This window comes from Triturus cristatus, chromosome 1_2 (genome assembly GCF_964204655.1).
Source record: "Triturus cristatus chromosome 1_2, aTriCri1.1, whole genome shotgun sequence".
NCBI classification, from domain to species: Eukaryota; Metazoa; Chordata; class Amphibia; order Caudata; family Salamandridae; genus Triturus; species Triturus cristatus.
The window spans coordinates 398,678,583-398,698,365 of NC_140580.1; the positions used below are offsets into that span (position 1 = coordinate 398,678,583).

At 41.9% G+C, this 19,783-nt stretch overlaps 1 protein-coding gene across 3 annotated transcripts in view; it reads right to left on the bottom strand.

The window, feature by feature from the left end:
• LOC146867414 (uncharacterized) overlaps positions 1–19,783 on the bottom strand; it is a 137,399-nt gene that overhangs the window by 81,070 nt on the left and 36,546 nt on the right. The gene's annotated exons all lie outside the window — the stretch shown is intronic.

The following is a 19,783-nucleotide window of genomic DNA, read 5'->3' on the forward strand; positions in this document are numbered from 1 at the left end:
ATTTGAGTTATTATCATTTTATGCTTGTGCTGCTTTGCGGCAGGCAGGTAGGCAGGACTGCTCTGCTCTCTGAGCAGGGCAGGAGAGGAGTGGATGCTCAGACCAATCACAACGCTGCTTTGGGAGCCTGGGTGCTTTGATTGCTTAGTTGGGGCCTGGCTATCCTTCCTGTTCCTTGAGTTCGATGAAGAGAGCAGGAGCAGAAACGGCGGACCCGGCGGCAAGGTAAATTTATATCTTTTTTTATATTGTTCAACCCCTCCTGCACCTGCCCCCGCCACCCGCAGCATGCTGGCCGGCAAGTGCATTTTGTCAGTGTTGAGAGGAGGTGCTAACAGTTTGGGGGAGAGGTAAAGAAACTGCCTCTAATAAAAACAGCCGCCCGGCGGAATCATAAAAGCCAATAACCAGATGAACCAAGTTAACAATGGGTGACACTAACCTGCCCGCTAAAGAAGTTTTCTTCTTCCCTTTTCTTTGTGTGAAATATTGAGTTACATTGCAAAAGAACACAGGGTAATATATTAAAAAATCTAGTATGATTGTACTACTGAATATTGAGGCTATAAATAACATGGTACAAAGAATGTCGTGAACAAAGTATCGAAGACCAAACATTTGAAAGGTAAGAGCATATAGAGGAAGTGTAGATGTACTACTCTTAACCCCACATCTATGTCCTTTGAAGATATATATATATATATATATATATATCAAACCAAGCGCTCACCTTTGAAGTTAAGCAAGCGGGACACAGCTCCGGGCACAAACAAAGAATTTATTGCAGAGAATTCACAGAATTCACAGCGCAGACCTTGCATTGCATGTCCCATTCAGGCAGACGCGTTTCTGGCCTATTTGGCCGTCATCAGTGCCGATCTCACAAATTGAAAGGAATGTCTTGGGTTTGACTCAGAGACCACTCCCTCTAAAGCAGTCTCTCGACTCCTCCTCCTTAATGCAGGTGTGTTGCTTCTGCTTGTGATTGTTAAGTGAACTGCATGGTGGTTATCGTGGTCCATCGTGGTGCCTCATTAAGTAATGAGAGACTCCATACATCAGGTAATATATATATATATATATAACACCTTTGACTCTCTGCACTTCCGTCCGGTGAACAGAGACACAAACCCTATGGTATGAGGCAGATGTTGATTTATTGAAAACCTCAAAACTATATATATATATATCTCGTCATAGTACATATATGTGGAGTTAGGTATAGACAATCTATACTTATTTACCTTTTGACATTTTGGATTCCATATTTTGTCCTCAATATTTGCCCACCTCGATATTCTGGCTTCGATATTCAGGATGCAACCTTCCAGCAAGGAAGTAAAGCAATTGTAATGAATGTGCTTTTCGCTGAAAGGACACACCCAAACCCTGCACTCCCACTTTGGAGGCAATTATACCACTGCACCTTTAAATAATACACTTTGAGCAGCACCTCCTAAAGACGAGGAAAGGATGCAGCACTCCCTTTAGGTGAGGCAACAAAGAAAATTCAGTTGCATTTAAAACACACACACTTTGAGCAGCACCCCCCTAAAGACGAGGAAAGGATGCAGCACTCCCTTTAGGCGAGGCAAGAAAACAAATTCAGGTGCATTTAAAATAACACACACAAGTTTATTAATGCCAAATATATCAGTGAATGCAGATTCCGAAATGTCAAGTGACTAAAATGTACACTTAGAATAAAATGCAGTATATACAAGTAGCAAAGAGTAGAAAATATATACAAAATGGTTAGGAACACCTCACCGATTGAATTTGCATCATCCTTGCCAACTCAAGCTGGGAAAGCCCTTCAACAGCCCAGGAAGGAGTTCAATCAGGACTCAATTTCCGTCACCTCCACAGCAATACGTCTATTCTGTGGTGAACTTCCACCTGGCCCACGAACGCTCCCAGCTTTAATACCATTATTCAATGTGAGGCGAAGCTTCTAGAAAACCTCGCCCCCTTCTCAATAGAGCTAACCGAGCTGGCTGTACCCGTCTGCGTCAAGGCCAAGATGGGGGCTGGCCAAGCTCCCGTATTTTGACTCAGAGGCAGAGTTGTACATTCTGACATCTTCCAGCCTCTATCTTGACGAAGCTCTCACAAGGCCTTTCAGAGTACTTTAAACAAAAGTAATCGTTCAGAAAAACAGAAAGACCTTGAATGTGAATAACCCAAACAACTCGCAATCACTGTTGTGTACATAGAAAAGCTGCAGCAAGGCAAAGTCAGAAAACAAGATGACACGAGGCCATGTCAAAGCCAATAGTAAGCCCTTATAATTCTCATAACCCAAACAACTTGCAAAAACTGCTGTGCTAGCAGAAGCAAGGCAAAGTCAGAAAACAAGATGACATGAGGACATGTCAAAGCCAATAGTACTGTTCTACTCTGTGACAGCTCTCATTAAAAGACAACAAGATTACAAGAGAGGAGAGAAGCAGGCATATGCAGGACCGTCCTACATTAAGGCTAGGGTAAAATAACACACTAAAGTCAGTTAAAATGATGGTAGTTGAAGGTTCATAGGGTGCCAAACCACAAGAGCGCCTCTTTCACTACAGCAATGTAAAATAATTCTTCTAATACATGTAGCCAAGAGAAAGGCCAGATTAGTAGAAACGAAGACATTTCAGAAGAGTAGTAAAAGGAAGGAAGCAAAGCTTATGAAGGCAATAGGAAGCAATTTGGGACAGAAGTAAAGATCACGAACAAAACCGAGACAATTTTTTTTTTCAGTTTTATTCACTTTATTTCACACTCCTGACTGATACCTAGCATTCTGATCCCTCAAGAGTAAACTAAGGGTGGGGGGTCTCCTGGCACTCCCGAGCCGGTACCTGGAAAACTGAGAGAAAACGTACAAGAATCCTAGCAATATAAAGAACCTAGCTATAAGACACGAGTATCCACTTAAGGTACACTACTGTTGCCCTAGTATATCACAAACGTTATGTTGTTTTAGGAAAGCCCTGGAATATAACCAGTAGGGAACTTGCTGAAAATGTATCCTGCATTTTTAATCTGCGGGGGAACCCAAACCCCACACATATAATATATGTAAGAGAGTTCCATTCTTCAAACTCCCTCAGCTGGCATATGATCTCTTATTGTCAAGTGTGTAGTGGTGTGGGGATATAATGCCCATCTCTATGTAAAATAAGATCCCACTGGTCATCCTTTATCGTCATTTCTAGTTCTTTCTCCCACAGCCTCCTAAATGTTAATCCTATCGCTGTCTTCAAGAGTGTTAGGATCCTATAATCCGATTAGACTGTGCGAGATTGGGCTGTTTTTACATATTTTTTTAATGGAGTCAGTAGCCTGGTCTCTCCTTTCTTCACCAGGCTTGCAGCACCCAGTGACATACCTGTGGATGACATATCAACAAGGAGCTACAGGGGAAATGTATGGGATTGGGTCATCCCCCACTCAAATCAGTTTTACAACAAAAAGACCCAATCTACTTAGTACAGAAATACTTTCCACACTGTGTAAAGAAGGAATTGAGAAGTATCAAATTAACTTCTTCTAACCCACTCCCCACCATATAGACTTGTGAGAGGGGTTCCTAATTCACCAGAGTCTGTACTGATATAAAATCTGCAAGAACCTTAAACCAGTGTAGCAGTCACTCTGTTCAAAAAATCAATATGTGAAAAAAACGGTATAATCGCAGGGATACAAAACCCACACCGTGAATATCAGTGAAAAAATGTGTGCAAAACAAGGTAGAACCTCACGTGCGCAACACCACAGCGGGCTGACGCTGGTTAGATTATCACCAGTACTGCCACGTTTCTCATCATAGGTTACTACCTTGGGCAAAAGACTGGGCAAATATACCAGAAAAAATTAATCAACAAAAGTGAAAATATGTGAGCATCACACACCATAGTCCCGAGTTAAAATTGATAAAGAGCCATGGCCACCATCATTTTATTCTTAGCTCATGGGTCAGTTCAAAGGTAAAAAGTGCTGTATCTTAACAGACAGAAAGCCATTTAGCCGACATGTTTCATTGCCTTACTCTTATGGCAATTTCTTCAGGGCACCAGGACTTCATCCACCTTATCAGCACACTTGTAATGAACTATTTGTGACTGCAAAAAACAAAAGGAAAGGTTCTTGCCATTATGCACTGAGCGCCAAAACAGAATACCTCAAGGCCACTGTATTCAACTATTCACATATATATAAAAAACAACCACATAGGTTATCATTACCCGTTGTCAGCCAAGGTTTTTCATACCAGCTCGACACTGTGTCAAACTCTCTTTCTAAACCGGTTGAATACCCTAGATGACAGCCTCAGATTTACTTGGACATATAGCTGCCAGTCTGTCACTTATCTGGATCTTGATATCCATGCTGAACAGGGCCAATTGAGAACGATGGTCCATCAAAAAACTACGGATAGGAATTCCCTGTTGTTGTTTAATTTCTGTCTGTTAAGATACAGCACTTTTTACCTTTGAACTGACCCATGAGCTAAGAATAAAATGATGGTGGCCATGGCTCTTTATCAATTTTAACTCTGGACTATGGTGTGTGATGCTCACATATTTTCATCTTTGTTGTAGATTGGGTCTTTTTGTTGTAAAACATACCTGTGGATACCAAAACATCTCCCTCTCCCATTGCCATTTTTCAAAGAGGTCTCCTACAACTATGCAGCTGCCCTGCTTCCAGTCGTGAAATGCCTGGCAATCCATCCCGAGAGAGATGTCAGTGTTTCCGAGAAGTGGGGTGAAATGTGATGAATAGGACATTAGATCCCCTTAATACTCATGTTTTCTCATACCTGCAATCTTGCCTACATAATGTGATGTGTATTTGGTTGGGAATCTCTCTGCACCTTTGGTATCCATGCGACCTACCACAGGAATCTGCCCGACTGGGCACAGTCAACATAACCTGACTCTTTGTAAGTGTCGATTGTGTGGCCACCCAGTAGGAATGTTCAGTGAGGCATCTATTAATACCACAAGTGGTGGGAAATACCCTGCTCTCCCTCTCTAGGTCTTAGCATCTCCTATTTCTATCTGGTACATGCAGTCTTGCCCTGACAAATGCTATTCGAGCATATATCCTGAAGTTATTAGTCTGTTCTTGGGTTAGTCAAAGAGAGAGTGCAGAAAAGATAAGGTATCTCAGACAGGACATTAAGACTCACTGCTGTGATCCATTCCACCCAAGAAACGTTATTTCAGCACCATCTGGCATGGTCCACTTTATGTGCCCAGGTGGTCCTACTCACACTTTTCCTCAGCATCTGTGGGAGTTTCTTTGCTATGGCTATTCTCAAATATTCTACTTCCGGGGTGGAATATGTAAGAGGTTTTTATCATTCTCAGGCATTTATATTTAATTCCTCAGACTGTATCAAGTTTATTTTGAAATTGGAAGTCTGCTTAGTAGGTCTGAAGTGGAGCTATTTAAACATTTTTTATGAAATTTCCGTGCTTGCAGTTTTAAAAGTTATTGTGACCTAATTTCACTCCCTACATGTCATGGTTGTCCCTGATTCTTTTCAACATGGGCTCAAGAAACATTGTAAATAATTTACTGCCTCTCCTTATCTGGATCGCCTTCTTCAGCCTCCCATTAATCTTAATCATCTCTTCTTTTGTGTTTTTTGCCAACAATTTTGTATTGGGGTGCGCAGTCCATTTCTCACAGCACGTCGGTCATGAAGGGCCAATCCACCCTGTCAAGTGCCTTTTCCGCAGCTAGTAATAGGAGGATCACTTCTCTGTCCTTGCTGTGTTGATACTTTGTGGGATCTTTCTGGTATTATACCATGTTTCCCTTCCATTGATAAATCTTGACTGGTTCATATGTATCAAATCTGGTAATATGTTTTCTAGCCTTGTCACCAGTATTTCGGCAAAGAACTTGCTGTCTATGCTAAGAAGGGAAATGGATCTATGTGACTGACAAAATGTGGGGTGCTTAGCATAAGGTGCAGGAGGCATTTGTTCAATAGCATTTAATCCAGACTTGCATATGTGCAGTGAGCTGAAGAGTAATGAAAAATTCTACTGTAGGTGGGTGACAGTGTCATCACAGATCCACTAAGCCTAAGTCCCCAAGACACTTCTTGCCTTCAAGGAATAGCTCCTACAGATCCCCTATAAATAAATTGTGCCCTGTCCACTCCTGCACACATCACAAGGTTAAGATCTTCCCTAAAATAATAGGTCCTGTGCCCTTGTGTAAGATATCTTCCGCAGACTTCCTTAAAAACTACTTGTGACTTGTGTTTAGACCATTGATACTTACATTGGAAAGTGTCACCCCTGTAATTATGCTATTAAGCAGGATCCATCTGTCTTTCCTATCTGGGAAGGACTCTTAGATGGTGTAGCCTGCCTCCCTAGATGTTATAATTCCCCCTACTGTCACTTTCTGCTCCACTAAAAAAAAGTGCTGTTCTGTGTCGAATTACATCTCATTCACCGTTAGTCTACCCACAGTTGGTATGTCTCCTGTATGAAGCAAATATCAGATGAGATATCTTTTAGCGCCTTCAGAATACTTAGTCATTTGGTAGGATTGTTAAGCCCTCGTGCATTGTATGTGGTATTATTTACCATGTTATTGTATTGTACCATTTCCATATCCGATCTTGTATAATGTTGGTAGCCTAATGCCTTTGGCTACCCATTGCCTGATGATGCATATTGTTGGGTGTGGCATGACAAGTGATTAACTGGCTATGTAATTTTCATTACACTCTCCCCTTTCACAATGTCCACACATAGCAAAAAGTATAGATCCCTTGACCTGTAGGGCTATTTTGAACTCTCTTATCTTCCTCTGTCCCCTGCCATATTTGAATGAAAAAGGTTGCATTGCTAAATTTCCTTCCCCAATTCTTCCTATCTGTGAACTAAATAATAAACCATACAGGTAAAGCAGGTGCAACTGCACCGCTTAAAGACACATTCTGTCAAACTCTTCACTCAATCGCATCTTCCATCTCCTGACTGTCCCTATCACCACAGAAAAACTCATATACTCCGCCCTCATCAGAACTTGAGGAGTTGTGCTGTGTCGCTGCATTAGCCATCTGTATTTATTTAATTGTGCCACTTCTGACCGACTCATATTTGTCTCTTGTTTGGTGCTTTCCCATGTTGGTCCCCACCAGCCCTCTGCCACCTTTAGCTCCTATGGAGCAAAGGCTTGTCCTCTCCTTTACCTGTTGTGTCATCTTCATCCTCCCTCTCTTTGCCTCCTTAAGGGACTTAGCCCATTGTTTTTCCCGCCATTTGAAGATAAATCAGAAAGAACGTCTCCATTTGTATTTCATCCCCTGTTCTGTTTAGAATTACTGTCATCCATGGCACAGTTATTTTCTGTAACATGCTTTGTGGGAGGTCTGGCAGGATCTATTTTGTTGTTCTGTTGTTGGATGCCTTGCCATGATTTGTTTCATCAGCCCCTAATATTGAATGCGCATCATACTATCTTGGGACATCAATACTCTACCTGCCACTTGGTGAACCCTGTCCAGTCATATTAGAGAGTCCTAGCCATGCTCTGGCATGGCCCCTAGTAGTTCCTGCACATATTTCGTAAAGTTTTTACACTTTTCCCCCTAGGGACTCCTCTAATTTGGCAATTATTTTTGCAGGACCATTTTTCATATCCTCCTGTTTTTTCTTAAAGAATCTTATACTTCTCTTCTAGTAGGAAGATGCAGAATTAAAATCTTTCTTGGGCTGAAGTGTATTCATCCACTGTCCCCTCCAAAGCATGAACAATCTCACCCAGCAATCTAAAGCCTTTGTTGGTGTCTTTTGTTTTATATCCTTGCTAGGAATGGTTGTATGAAGCTTTTGGTTACTGTGTTCTAACCAAATAAAACTCCTTCCCCTGTGGGTAGACTTCTTGCTTTGTTGTATTTCTCTTGCCTGTGAATCCCTTCTTCTTTCTTATCTCCAGTACCTCCTTGATGTGCCTCTCCCTAGTCACCTGAGCTTGCCATCTTTCCACAGTAAAAACTCCTTTAAGTTCCTGATGCAGGGGTGTCACACTCTGCCTTCCCTGACTCTTTGTCACTCGCTTGAATTGGGCATTACAAATTACCCCAATGCTAAATAAACAAGCATTGGCATAGCCAATAGGTCTCGCCTTTGGGACCTTATAAGTGTTTAGCTATGCAACAGTTGCATAACTAAATACTTATAAGGTGCCAAAAGCGAGACCTATTGGCTATGCAAAGCGGCTGTGCGGCCGCGAAAGTGAAAGTGATCGCGATCACGATCAAACATCAAAGCGGCCGTGCGGCTGCGAAAGTGAAAGTAATCACGGTAAAGCGCAGCGCGCGCGCCCGCGCACATGCACTGTAGCTCTAGGCTGGCCTGGTAGCACTTTTTGGAGCCCTCTCAATAAGTCTCGCCAGACCAGCGCATGCGCTGGGTCAGGCGAGACCTAAAAATGTGAGGGATGGGTCAAGAAAGGAAGTCCTCGTGTGTTTTCATTGCAAGATGAACCAGTTTTAGAAGCAGCATCTGATGAAATTGCAGGTAAAACAGGATCAAAAGGGCATATTAGATGAACTGCATAATCAAGGAACAATCACCCAAATACCCATTTACAATAAGCACAGCTATTTTCCAGATATTGAATCTGAATAGTTGCAGAAGATTAGTACATGTCCATTATAATTTGAACAGACATGTAAGACATACACTGTTCAGAATCTACATAGTACTGGAAAAATAATACAACTCCAGCACAAAAAATAGAAAGCAACTATTGACATGGCAATTCTTTTCACCCAAAGCATAGCTACCAGATCCAACTATCTAACCACATTGTATTTGAGGGGGATAAAATGTGTATTTACAAAATTACCTCAAGGGAAACAAAATAGCCCCTGGGTCTATTCAGCCTACATCAATGAGTTTCTGCAGGAGCATTAGAGTGTGACCTCTTACATAGAAAACATACACATTCTTGATGATCAACTAGATCACCATCTTCACTATGTAGAAAGAATAATCAGAGTATTTGTTGAGGCAGTTTGCAAACTGAATTTTAGAAAATCCAAAATATGCCATTTTAATGTATTCTTCCTAGGATATGTGTAACCCATTGAAGAGGAAAAGGTTCATACCAGAATTCCTAGATAAATGTAGGACATTGGAACCCCACAACACCTTTAAAAAGCTACAGGCATTAATTGGATTTCTGAACTTTGGAAGGATATATCTCTCACATAAAGAAGTGAGAGCAAGAACCATTGCACCAGTTGATCACCCCTACATTTACAGAGAAGAGCTGGAAGGAAGAACACCATAAAATAATTGGAGACTAACAGAAAGAGCACATTTGCAGACAAGGCATAACACATATTATGTAGCAGTAATAATAGTTGCCATTCAGCCTGGATTCATTAACATAATGTAAAATTAAGCCCATACTTCAGCAATTAGGTACAAATTAAACCTACTCTCAAGGGGGAGGAGCATCTCACTACTATAGAGAAAGTCCTTATGGCTTTGCCCATGGCCATCATTAAAGTAAGACCCATAGGGCAAGGCAAGAAATTGATTTTAGAGACACCCACACCACCCCCAAACTCTAAACCTTACATTTGCACTGGGTGCAGTGGGCCATGAGCTACGCCAGTGCAGACATTCAATTTGAGTGTGATCTGTCACTAAAGGAATTCCTCTGGTATCAACAAGCAGATCCATTTACCCTGTTGTAAAAAAATTAGATAATTCTCATACCTTCCTTATACAGACAGATCAGCTAAACAGCAGTATCCACCTGCCTGTGCAACAGTAGAGGGAGTGTTTGAGGACTCTGAATTAAACATTTGGATGTGAAGCCCTTAGGTGACTCAACAGCACAGGTTGCTGATGTTCAGCACAAGTTGTCCCACTAAAGAGAGGGAATCCACTTGAAAAGCAACTGAGCCCCTGATCAAGCTGCAAAATCTGCAGTGCTGTGGGTAAAATTGCAACAGCATCCTGGTTGCAAACAAACATTGACCTGGAAAATACATCCAGCAATACAATCACTACACAAAAAGACAACTCCGCTTCTGGTAAAGTGGGACAAGATGGGCTACCAAGGATGGATTGAGGGGTTCAAAATTAATCAAATAGGTTAGATTTAATCAGAGCGGCGCATGAGGGGAATGGTTCAGAACACGTGAGAGTCACACTTACCCTGTGTGCATTGCAAGAGCATTTCTTATAGCTGTTAATGTCCATGTTGACTTGTTAATATGTACTACAATGATGGATAGTGCATTTCACCGTAGCGGGGCCACTACAAACGTCCCTTTTGAAGGAAATACAAACATTACAAACCGTTTATCTTCATCTCATCATTCCCTTAAGTCAATAAATCAGTATTATTACATATTGGTAGCACTAGACTCTTGTAGTTACTTTATAAAGGTGTAGCCATAGCCGTCGCCAAAGGCTTGTACTTAGTAGCCATGGGTGAAGTGCATACCTTTCACTCCGATCATGGTCCTGTTTATAGCTCTCTATGTTGTCGAAAGCACTCATTGAAGTGGTAGTAAACTGTTGTAAACGGATGATACAGAGTCCAGCTGTACAAGTAGAATACTCCTTTATTGTAGCTTGGTTCCAGGATAGTAGAGTAGGAGAAGATAGATGGTACAAAGACAGCCCCACCAGGAGCAGGCTCCTAGCAGCTCAGCCTGGGTTGACCAACTGACACTCTAAACACAGAGAGGCACTCAGGCATTCTATGATGTCATGATACATTCCAACAGAGCAGTACAGTGGGGAATAGTAGAGAAGTAATTTACTACATAAACCTTCAATTCTCACATCGCTTTAGACCCAGTTCAAACAAGTTAGTTAGGGGAGCCATTATTTTCTTAAACAAACATTTACTATGAGGGTCTTAAGGAAAGGTACTCCCTGGTTAAATAAATCTATATAGCACACAGAGCTTTAAATACTATTCCAAGATACATTTTGATGAACTGCACCATTTTTAAGATGTTCATCATGAAAATGTATAAAAACTGTCTTTGAGGGAAAAGTCCTCATATTCAATCATGCCTTGATCTCGCCGGAAAAGGTTTGATTGACACACAGGAAGCTACAGCCTCATCCGTGTGGGCTACTGTGATTGGCTTGTTACCCAAGCACAGAGAAGTTAAGAGACTGAAAAGTTAAGAGAATGGGACGAATTTGGTGCTGCCTACAGAGAGTCTGTACAAGTCATACCAATGAAGGGCGGACACTAGTGTTGCCACTACTGTCTGGAAAGAAGAAACAGTAATAGGTCTCCATTGACTCAGTGAAGCCGTACCTTGTGGCGTATCCTGCACAGTTATCTATTGCCGCTGCCAAAAACATTGCACATTGTGCGATCAACATCACTGTTGTGTAGTATGCTGCCATAGTACACGCTTCAGGTAAAGAGCAACTAGGTCCAAGTGCAGATCAAGAAGTGGTAAGTACTGTGAAGACTGAGAATGTAATAGGGACACCATCTGCACCACCACTAACATCTGCCTTAGCCCACATAGAAATCTTATTATATGAAAGCACCAGAAACCCACCAGACTGCTACATATGAACTGTCTGAATGTGAAATATTCTTAGCCCACTTGATCGCTGGTGAACAAAACTATTGATTCTAAGTGGTTGTCAAAGTGAACTTGCACCACAATTAGTGAACGTATGCCTGGATAGCTTTGGCACTGGTTTTATTCATAAAACGGGTAACCATGGTGGTGTTTCTCATTCAGATTATGCATGGTAAATACATCCTGGAGACGGAGAATTCGAGCTCAGCATTGATGAAGTCAGACAAGAAGGAAAATCTACACAGAATAAATATGTTTATTGTGTAAATCTACAATCAAAATAATAGCATCTCCGCTGTAGGATGGTGCCTTCTGAGAGGACTTGGACCACAAATGCTAGGGCCAGCCAAAGCTGTACAGATGCCACAAACTTTTTCTTGACATAGGTAATGTTTTGTCGCCAGAACCTTTTGCCAGTGATTGAGATAAAATCACTATAAAGAACTTGCTTGCTGATTTACAGTCCAATGTTTTGCTGCGTGATGCTAATTCCCATCTCACTACAGATAAGTTTAGGGACTTAGACTTACCATCAATGTGCTGATTGGTTCTAACAGATTTAGGGCTAGGTTTACAAAACCGTTTTGAGGTATGAAATGGCCCAATTTGCAGAATTAGGCCTTTTGAAAATGCAAAAGGCATTTCCAAATGTACAAACACCAAATTAGGATTTGCTAACTTTTTACCAAATTGCAATTTGGGTTTGGAAATTGGTATTTGGAAGGGCGTGGTTAGGGCATCCCTTTCAAATACCAATTTGCATTGGTATGTAAGAATGTTTAGTGACCGAAAAGCATCTCAAAATCTTTGCACTTTACCGCCAACACTAAGTTGGTGGTAATTAATAATTTGCAAATTGGAAGGGGTCTTCAAGGGACCCTTTCCCCTTTGAGAATAGTTGAAAAAACCACTGCCTGCTCTTACAAAATGACAATTAAACATTATTTTTTTTTCTTTTCAAACTGCGTCTTGGTCCTTACCGGAGAGGAGGTGATGCGTTGATTCTCGTACTGCGTTCCGGTAACGATGCGACAAGATGGCGCCTCGATGTGATGTGACAATCCGGTGCGATGCGATAAGATGGCGCCCTTGATGCGACGGCGGCCGTGCGGCAACTCTGTAACTTTGGAGCCGTGACAGGCCCTGCGACACGCTTCTCCGGTGATGCGACGGTGACCACTGCGGCGGCGACACGCTTCTCCGGCGATGCGACGGTAACAGCTGCAACTGAGACACGCTTCTTCTTCATTGAGTCTCGCTTCCAGCTCCCAGCGACACACAGGCTTCTGCAGACAGAATTCCCAGCAAGTAAATTCAGAGGGGAGCTGGTGGTGAAGTCTTTTGTCCCTTAGACTTCAGCAGGAGGCAAGCACAAGTTCAAGCCCTTGGAGTAATAGTCTGCAAGATGATGAAAGTTCTTTGAAAGTTCCTTCTCCACTCCTTGGCACTGAAGACACCACTGTAGGCCAACCCAGCAACACAGCACACTGGCAGGGGGGTAGTCCAACTCCTACAGATTCCTTGGTTCTTCTCCTTGGGAGAGGTCCGTCTTGTTGTTCCAGAAGTGATCTAAAGTCTTGGGGTCTGGGTCCCCATATTTATACTACTAAATCATTTGTCCTCTGAAGGCAGAGGGGCCTGTACCTAGTCCAAACCAGTTCTGTGTAGTCCTGGAGCACTTTGTTTACAGGACTCCTTCTTTGCTTTGGCAGGGTGGGCCAGGGACATCAGATGCACCACAGGAGGTGGAGCCAGCATTGTGGAAGGCAGGCACAGCCCTATTCAGACCCAGGGGCGACTTCTCCCACCACTCTACATGTAGATAGGTCTATTCAGCCCTGTGCTGACTCACCCTGTCTCCTGGAATCCCCCAGCCCCTGTCACTCACAAAACCAGACACCCAATACACAAGCTAACAGAGGCAGGCAGGATGGTTAGGCAAGAAAATACATACTTTCTAAAAGTGGTATTTTCAAACACAGAATGCTAAAACCAACTTTACTAAAATATGTATTTTATCATTCTGAGTTCAGGCATACTAAACTCAAATTTCTACCATGTTCCCTGGGTCAGTTAGGAGTATAAGGTGTTGTAATCAAACTGCCCATTCTGGCCTATGGGGACTGGTAGCCTTGCAATAGTGAAAAACAAAAATGGCTGCAATTAACCATGCCACACACACCAGGGCAAGTCCTACCTTGCACTTACAATGCAACCTTGCCCTTGGGACTACCTTAGGGGTGTCTGACATGAAGAAAAGAGAAGGTTTCGGGACTGGTAAGTGGGTGCACTTACCCAGTCAGCATGGCAGTACTAGACTGCACACAGGCTCTGCAATGGCAGGCCTGAGACAAACTTTACAGGTTGCTTCTGAGGGTGGCACAGTGCTACAAGCCCACCAGCAGTATTTGATGTACAAGCCCTGGGCACACATGATGCACTATACTAGGGTCTGACCAGTAAATCAAATAACCCAATCATGGAGTCACTAATCAATACATCAATTTAACATAGGGAGCACTTGCACTGTGGCACTGAATAGCAGTGGCACAGTGCCCAAAGTATCTAAACCAGCAAAACATATCAAAAACAGAAGAGGCAATCAGTAAAAAATGGAAGGGAGACTCACGCCAATGGTACCAGGTCTAACAGTCACAAATTGCAACCTACATCATTAAAATTTGTGAGGTATATCTATTTGCGACCCACTATGAATCGCTAAATGGAACTCAATGAGTTTCATACAATACCATAGTGATTTCCTAATTGCGATTCTCAATAAATCGCAATTAGGAAATCGCTATTCCTAATCTTCGTACATCTAGCATTTAGAGGCCATGAAGAGGGTAGAGGCCATGAAGAGGGTGTTTCTGAACAATCTGGGGGAAGATGGTGCTGTACTAATGTGGCAGAGTGAACCTGAATTTGTTTCAAAATTCATTTACTTCAAACTGCCATAGAAAAATGTCATATCTACACCCAGACAGACACAAACCGGATTTGTGAGTTTCTTTCTTGACGCAAAATGATTATACTATATTTCTAATTGTATATATTGAATAGGGTGTGTGGTGTTGTATTAAACAATTCCTTTTCGTATAGGGTAGGGAACAGATGGAAGGCAAATTCGGGACGAATACTCTTTTTCTGCATGTTACTACCCTAAAGATTTTATATTTCTAAATAACATTGGCAAGAGACAACATGCTTTGGCAAATATAAGAGAATTATTAAATCCCAAGTGTTCCTAGAAAGAATTACATGCACTCTCCTAACTCTAGGAATGCCAATACATAAAATGATACTGGTCCCAGATAATCGTGGGAATTGAGTAAAATACTAGAAGCGCAACTGTCTATGAATGCCAAACATATCCTGTTGGGTGATCTCCATGAAGTAGACCTCCCTTGCAGCAAACTCATATTATGTAACTTAGGGTTGGTGGTTGCAAAACGGGATATAGCCCGACACTGGGCAGCCCCGAACCTCCCTACAATTACCCAGTGGAGGACAAGCATGGACCTTTATATGGTCGCAAAAAAGGTGACATACAGAGGCTGCCTGAAGAAATTCACTAAGGTCTGGTCCCCCTGGTTGAAATACTACGGGTTGGAAATAGAGAGGAAGGTAGGCGAGCCCCCACCAAATTCCAGGGACTAGGGAGCGCAAAGGGCTAGTGGGTACCTTCCCCCTCCCCCTTACCATGTGGGTGTGGTCAATATAGAGTACTCTTTAGTGATGGCTAAGCTGGCCGTAATCTATATTTGTATCACTGCTACCCTGACTTAATGCCTTTTGATTTCATGATGTCATACATTTCTTGTGCAAATTGTGTATCCCAATGTATTTGCTGAATCTGTTGAAATAAAAACAGTTGGGAAAAAAATCCAGACTGGACTAACAGAACACATTGAGTCATTTAATGAATCTGAGTATTTTCTTTGAGGGACGACAACTGAAGAATAGGTCAAAAAGATATCTAATATTATTGGTAACAGTGGTATTAATTAAACAAGCATTTACAATGCAATTGGTCTCGCCTTTGTGAAAGTTGGAGCTACTGGCTTGGTAAATGATATTGTTTTTTTACTTAGGTTTGTTTGTAGTGGAGTATGTATGTTGTTTGTAGTGGAATTATGTGGTTTGTATTGGAATTGTTAGTTGTGGAATTGTGTGGTGTGTAGAGTATTTGTGTAGTGGAATTAGGTGGTGTGGTAAATAGATAGGGAAGAGAGCTGTACAAAATAAATGGAAAGTAAGATTGCGAGGGATAGGCAGTTTGTGTGTGAAGGAACTGTAGATAGAGTAGGTTGGCAAGTACGCCATCTCTGCTGACCAAAATAAACTTTCAATCAAACCGTGACTAATATTGCTATATCCTGGGAGTAGTCCATTCAACTGAATTGTATGTCAGGAATTTGCTCGCTCCCTGCGTGACCCCATGACCACTAGTTTTCAAACATAAAACCCGTTTTATAGCACTTACAGGCAGGTAAACTCAGCAGTACAGCTTTCCGCCATGTCACAAATCCCACACGCACACTGTGACTAAGAGTCCGTACTTGTTGCACAGGTGCGCTGCTGGAAAGTTGAGGTGTTAGTAGACTTGTTTTTGCTAATAAATGATGCGTGAAAAGGGGTTTGTGTCAATTCTCTAACTTTTTTCACATATTTCTTCAGTCATTCTGTGAAAGGTTTGAGCCTCATATGTGAAATGTTATCTGCAAAATGAATTTACTTTCCTCTGTAGCATGCCATAACTTTCTTACAACCTATGGTTCGCAATCACAGCAACCAGGTAGGTGTATGATTGCAACATCTGACTTGCCCCTCTGCAGCTATACAAAAATCAGAACATAGCAGCTGATCAAGAAAGTGCTTGACATTTTCCATAAAACTGATTTACCTACCTTCTATTACAGCCCGACCACTGTATCATTCCCTGCTGAAGTAACATTCTAAGGAAGTCAAAATGTGGAAGTGATGTCACATACAAGAACTAATACTAGATTACTGCCACTGTGGGAAATATATAGCCATCTTAGACCTAGTTTCTAGTGCTATCGATTGTCATTTTTTGCTAACAAATATAACATGTGGCGTAACTGCCAGAGCAGCCGACCATGAAGCTGGGGAACCAAGTTTGAGCGTCGGCGTCAGCTCAAGCATCCTGTAATTCTGCGCACATCACTTAATCTCCCCTGCCTGAATGTGTCCATCTGTAATGCGACTGGCGGTCATCTAAAGCGCTCTGATACCTTCGGGTCGAGTTTGCGCTGTATAACACTGCAAAAATTAAAACAAACAAACAAATATGCTGAGTTGTGGGAGGGATGGGGGAAGACAGGCAAACAACACGGCAAATGAAGTGGATGCTGCAAGCATTTAATGAAGCCTGTGCATGATGTAAATAGAACACTTAACATGGGCAGACACCGGTCGACAAAAAAAGAAAGTGCTGTCAAAGTATTAATACCCTGAAGACTAAGTGCACATGTAACAGGGACAGTCCTCATGGGAGGATTCAAAAGTCCAAAATTAGGGACTACTAAGCCTATTCACTAATCAAACGCCAGGATTTACTGAGGACAGTAAGAGTGGCAAATTGAAACAAGCATTGGCATAGCCAATAGGTCTCGTTTTGGGACCTTATAAGTGTTTAGCCAGAGCTTTTGGCTTTGCCAATGTCTTTAAGCTATGTAGACTCCAACACGGCACTTGGGGCAAAGCTGAAGGGGATGATTAAAAAATACTGGAACTTGGTGGGATCTGAAATCTGTATGACAGAAGCACCTATGTTTTCATTCAAATGTGCCAAAAATATAAAGGACTACGTAGTATCCTCATACCTAGAACCACCATCAGTACGCGATATCAGATCACAACTCAGTCTGCCACCCATAAGAGGGCACCACAGATGTAGCCACTGTAAGGCTTGTCAGTACACTATCTCTGGAACACCGTGGAAAAACACATGCCCTCGCTCAATTTACTAACTGTAACACTCAGAATGTGATTTACGCTAGTAGATGCCCATGCCCACTGATCTATGTGGGTCAGACAACGCAGAAAGTAAAGAACAGGATTCTACAACACCACAGTAAACTGAAATGTAAGACCCAAGGGGCACCCCTAGTAGAACACTACACAAGTGCAGGACACACCCATGAGCATTTGGAATGGTAGGTCCTTGAAAAAATCACCCTACACCCAAGAGGAGGCAACATCTCCATCTCCCTGAATTAGAAAGAGTGTCGCTGGATACATACTCTTGAGGCTATTCGCCATGGTCTCAATGAGCATGAAGAGACATGCATACAAATGAGCAGATTATGAGATTTCTCTATTTGATGCTTCACTTCTCTATATATTCAAACACTCCTATGTACCTGATTTATGTGAAATCTTTTGCTTACTCGAGAGCCTGAATTTTGTATGATCCGGTCGATATATCCGATTACAGATGTACATTGTAATATGTAATAGATCGATAAGTTGTAACTGTTTCATATATATGCTATAATTGAACATGTCACTTTGAGTAAAAAGACATTACACATCTAAATACCACACCACTTCAATGTGCTTAATCCGATGTATCAACGTATAATTGTATATCTCCAATTGTACTGGGTATACATATACGCTATAAATGAACATCTAACTTGAAATAGAAAGACAATACATGTGTACCAACCAGATGTGTAATGGGCCTATACTCACTAGCAAACATGCATCACTGTAAATTCGACACCCCCTCGTGTTTATGTAATCCGATGGATTAACACACAAAGGTCTATTACCAGTTCTAAAACTCCAAACACATGCCTGTAATAAGTGTAATGATAATATATTTCCCCACTTGCATTATGTATTTCAAATATCGCACACAGAATCTGTGATCGCTTTAACAATGGCTCGCCCGCCACAGTTTTCGGTCTTCTGCATGTCATTCAATGGTTTATATGCACAACAGCCATCCTGTCCTAGTGGCTAAATCCATGCCCCCCCTTTCCTCCACAGTCCTTGGCGATCGCTACGGCAGCACCCAACCCTATTCCACCGGCTTTTGATGAAAATTTAAATGTGTCTGTAAAGGTATGTGTACACTACAAACCCAACCCCCCCCTTACCACAAAATTCTGCAAAGGTGCCTAGTGATGGAGGCCTAACGGGCACCTTGTTCTTCTTTTATCTGTTTCAGAACAGACAACCCTGAGGGGTGTCGGCTGACACCTCCACGAATAAGATACAGGGAAGCCAATCAACACACTTCCTTGTCACTAGGTGAGCAGTCTGCCGTCCTTTGTCCTTCCTTTGTAAAAAAAAATCTATGTTTAAATGTACTTACAAACACACACACAGTTCTGATTCAACTCTTGAATTTACAGGTTGTCATATCCCTTCCTGTCCTGATGAAGACCCGCCTTAGATGCTTACGAATCTGCACTACATCTTAGGGTCGAAACGTCGACGTTGCTAGTTCAACTTGTCCACACAATCCCACAACTAGAATAAGGAATACTATATCCTGTTGTGGTCTATGTATCCGATGTTGGACTTTTGTCTACAATTTCGTCCATCTGTGTAAATATGTGTTATAAATGTTATTTTTGTACAGCACTATGTCACTAAACACGATCCGTCACTAATTGCTCCACAGTCCATGTGCTTTATTATTTGTTTGGACAGCCGTATATATTTTCTTGATGTATACAAAGAGTAAAAAGGAATTCATTTTCTGAACTTATTTCATTGTTATGTGTTTGTGTGTTCCCCTCATTGGATGATTAGTGAAATATCTATGACTCGTATTAAGTACATTAGAAACTAAGTTTACGTGACTCCCGACAGAACCACTGTTTTTGTTTACATATACACCCAGGTTCTGAGGGTTACTGGGTTACCCCATTATCTTTAATGAAGGGGATGCACGACACATCCACACAAAAGTGCACAGAAAGGGTAATTCGGGACATGGGGTAAAACAACTGGGGCTTCAAAGGACAAAAAAGGAGACGGTAGAGGCCAGTACAATCTTGCACTACTCTGAACTAGTAAAGCGTAAAGGGTGACTCTGGCTGGAAGCAGTTCAGACAAGTTCAAAAGGTACTTTCCACCCACTTCATCAAAGGTACTCTATAAAAATAGTGGTTGACGAAGCCGCATTCCAGC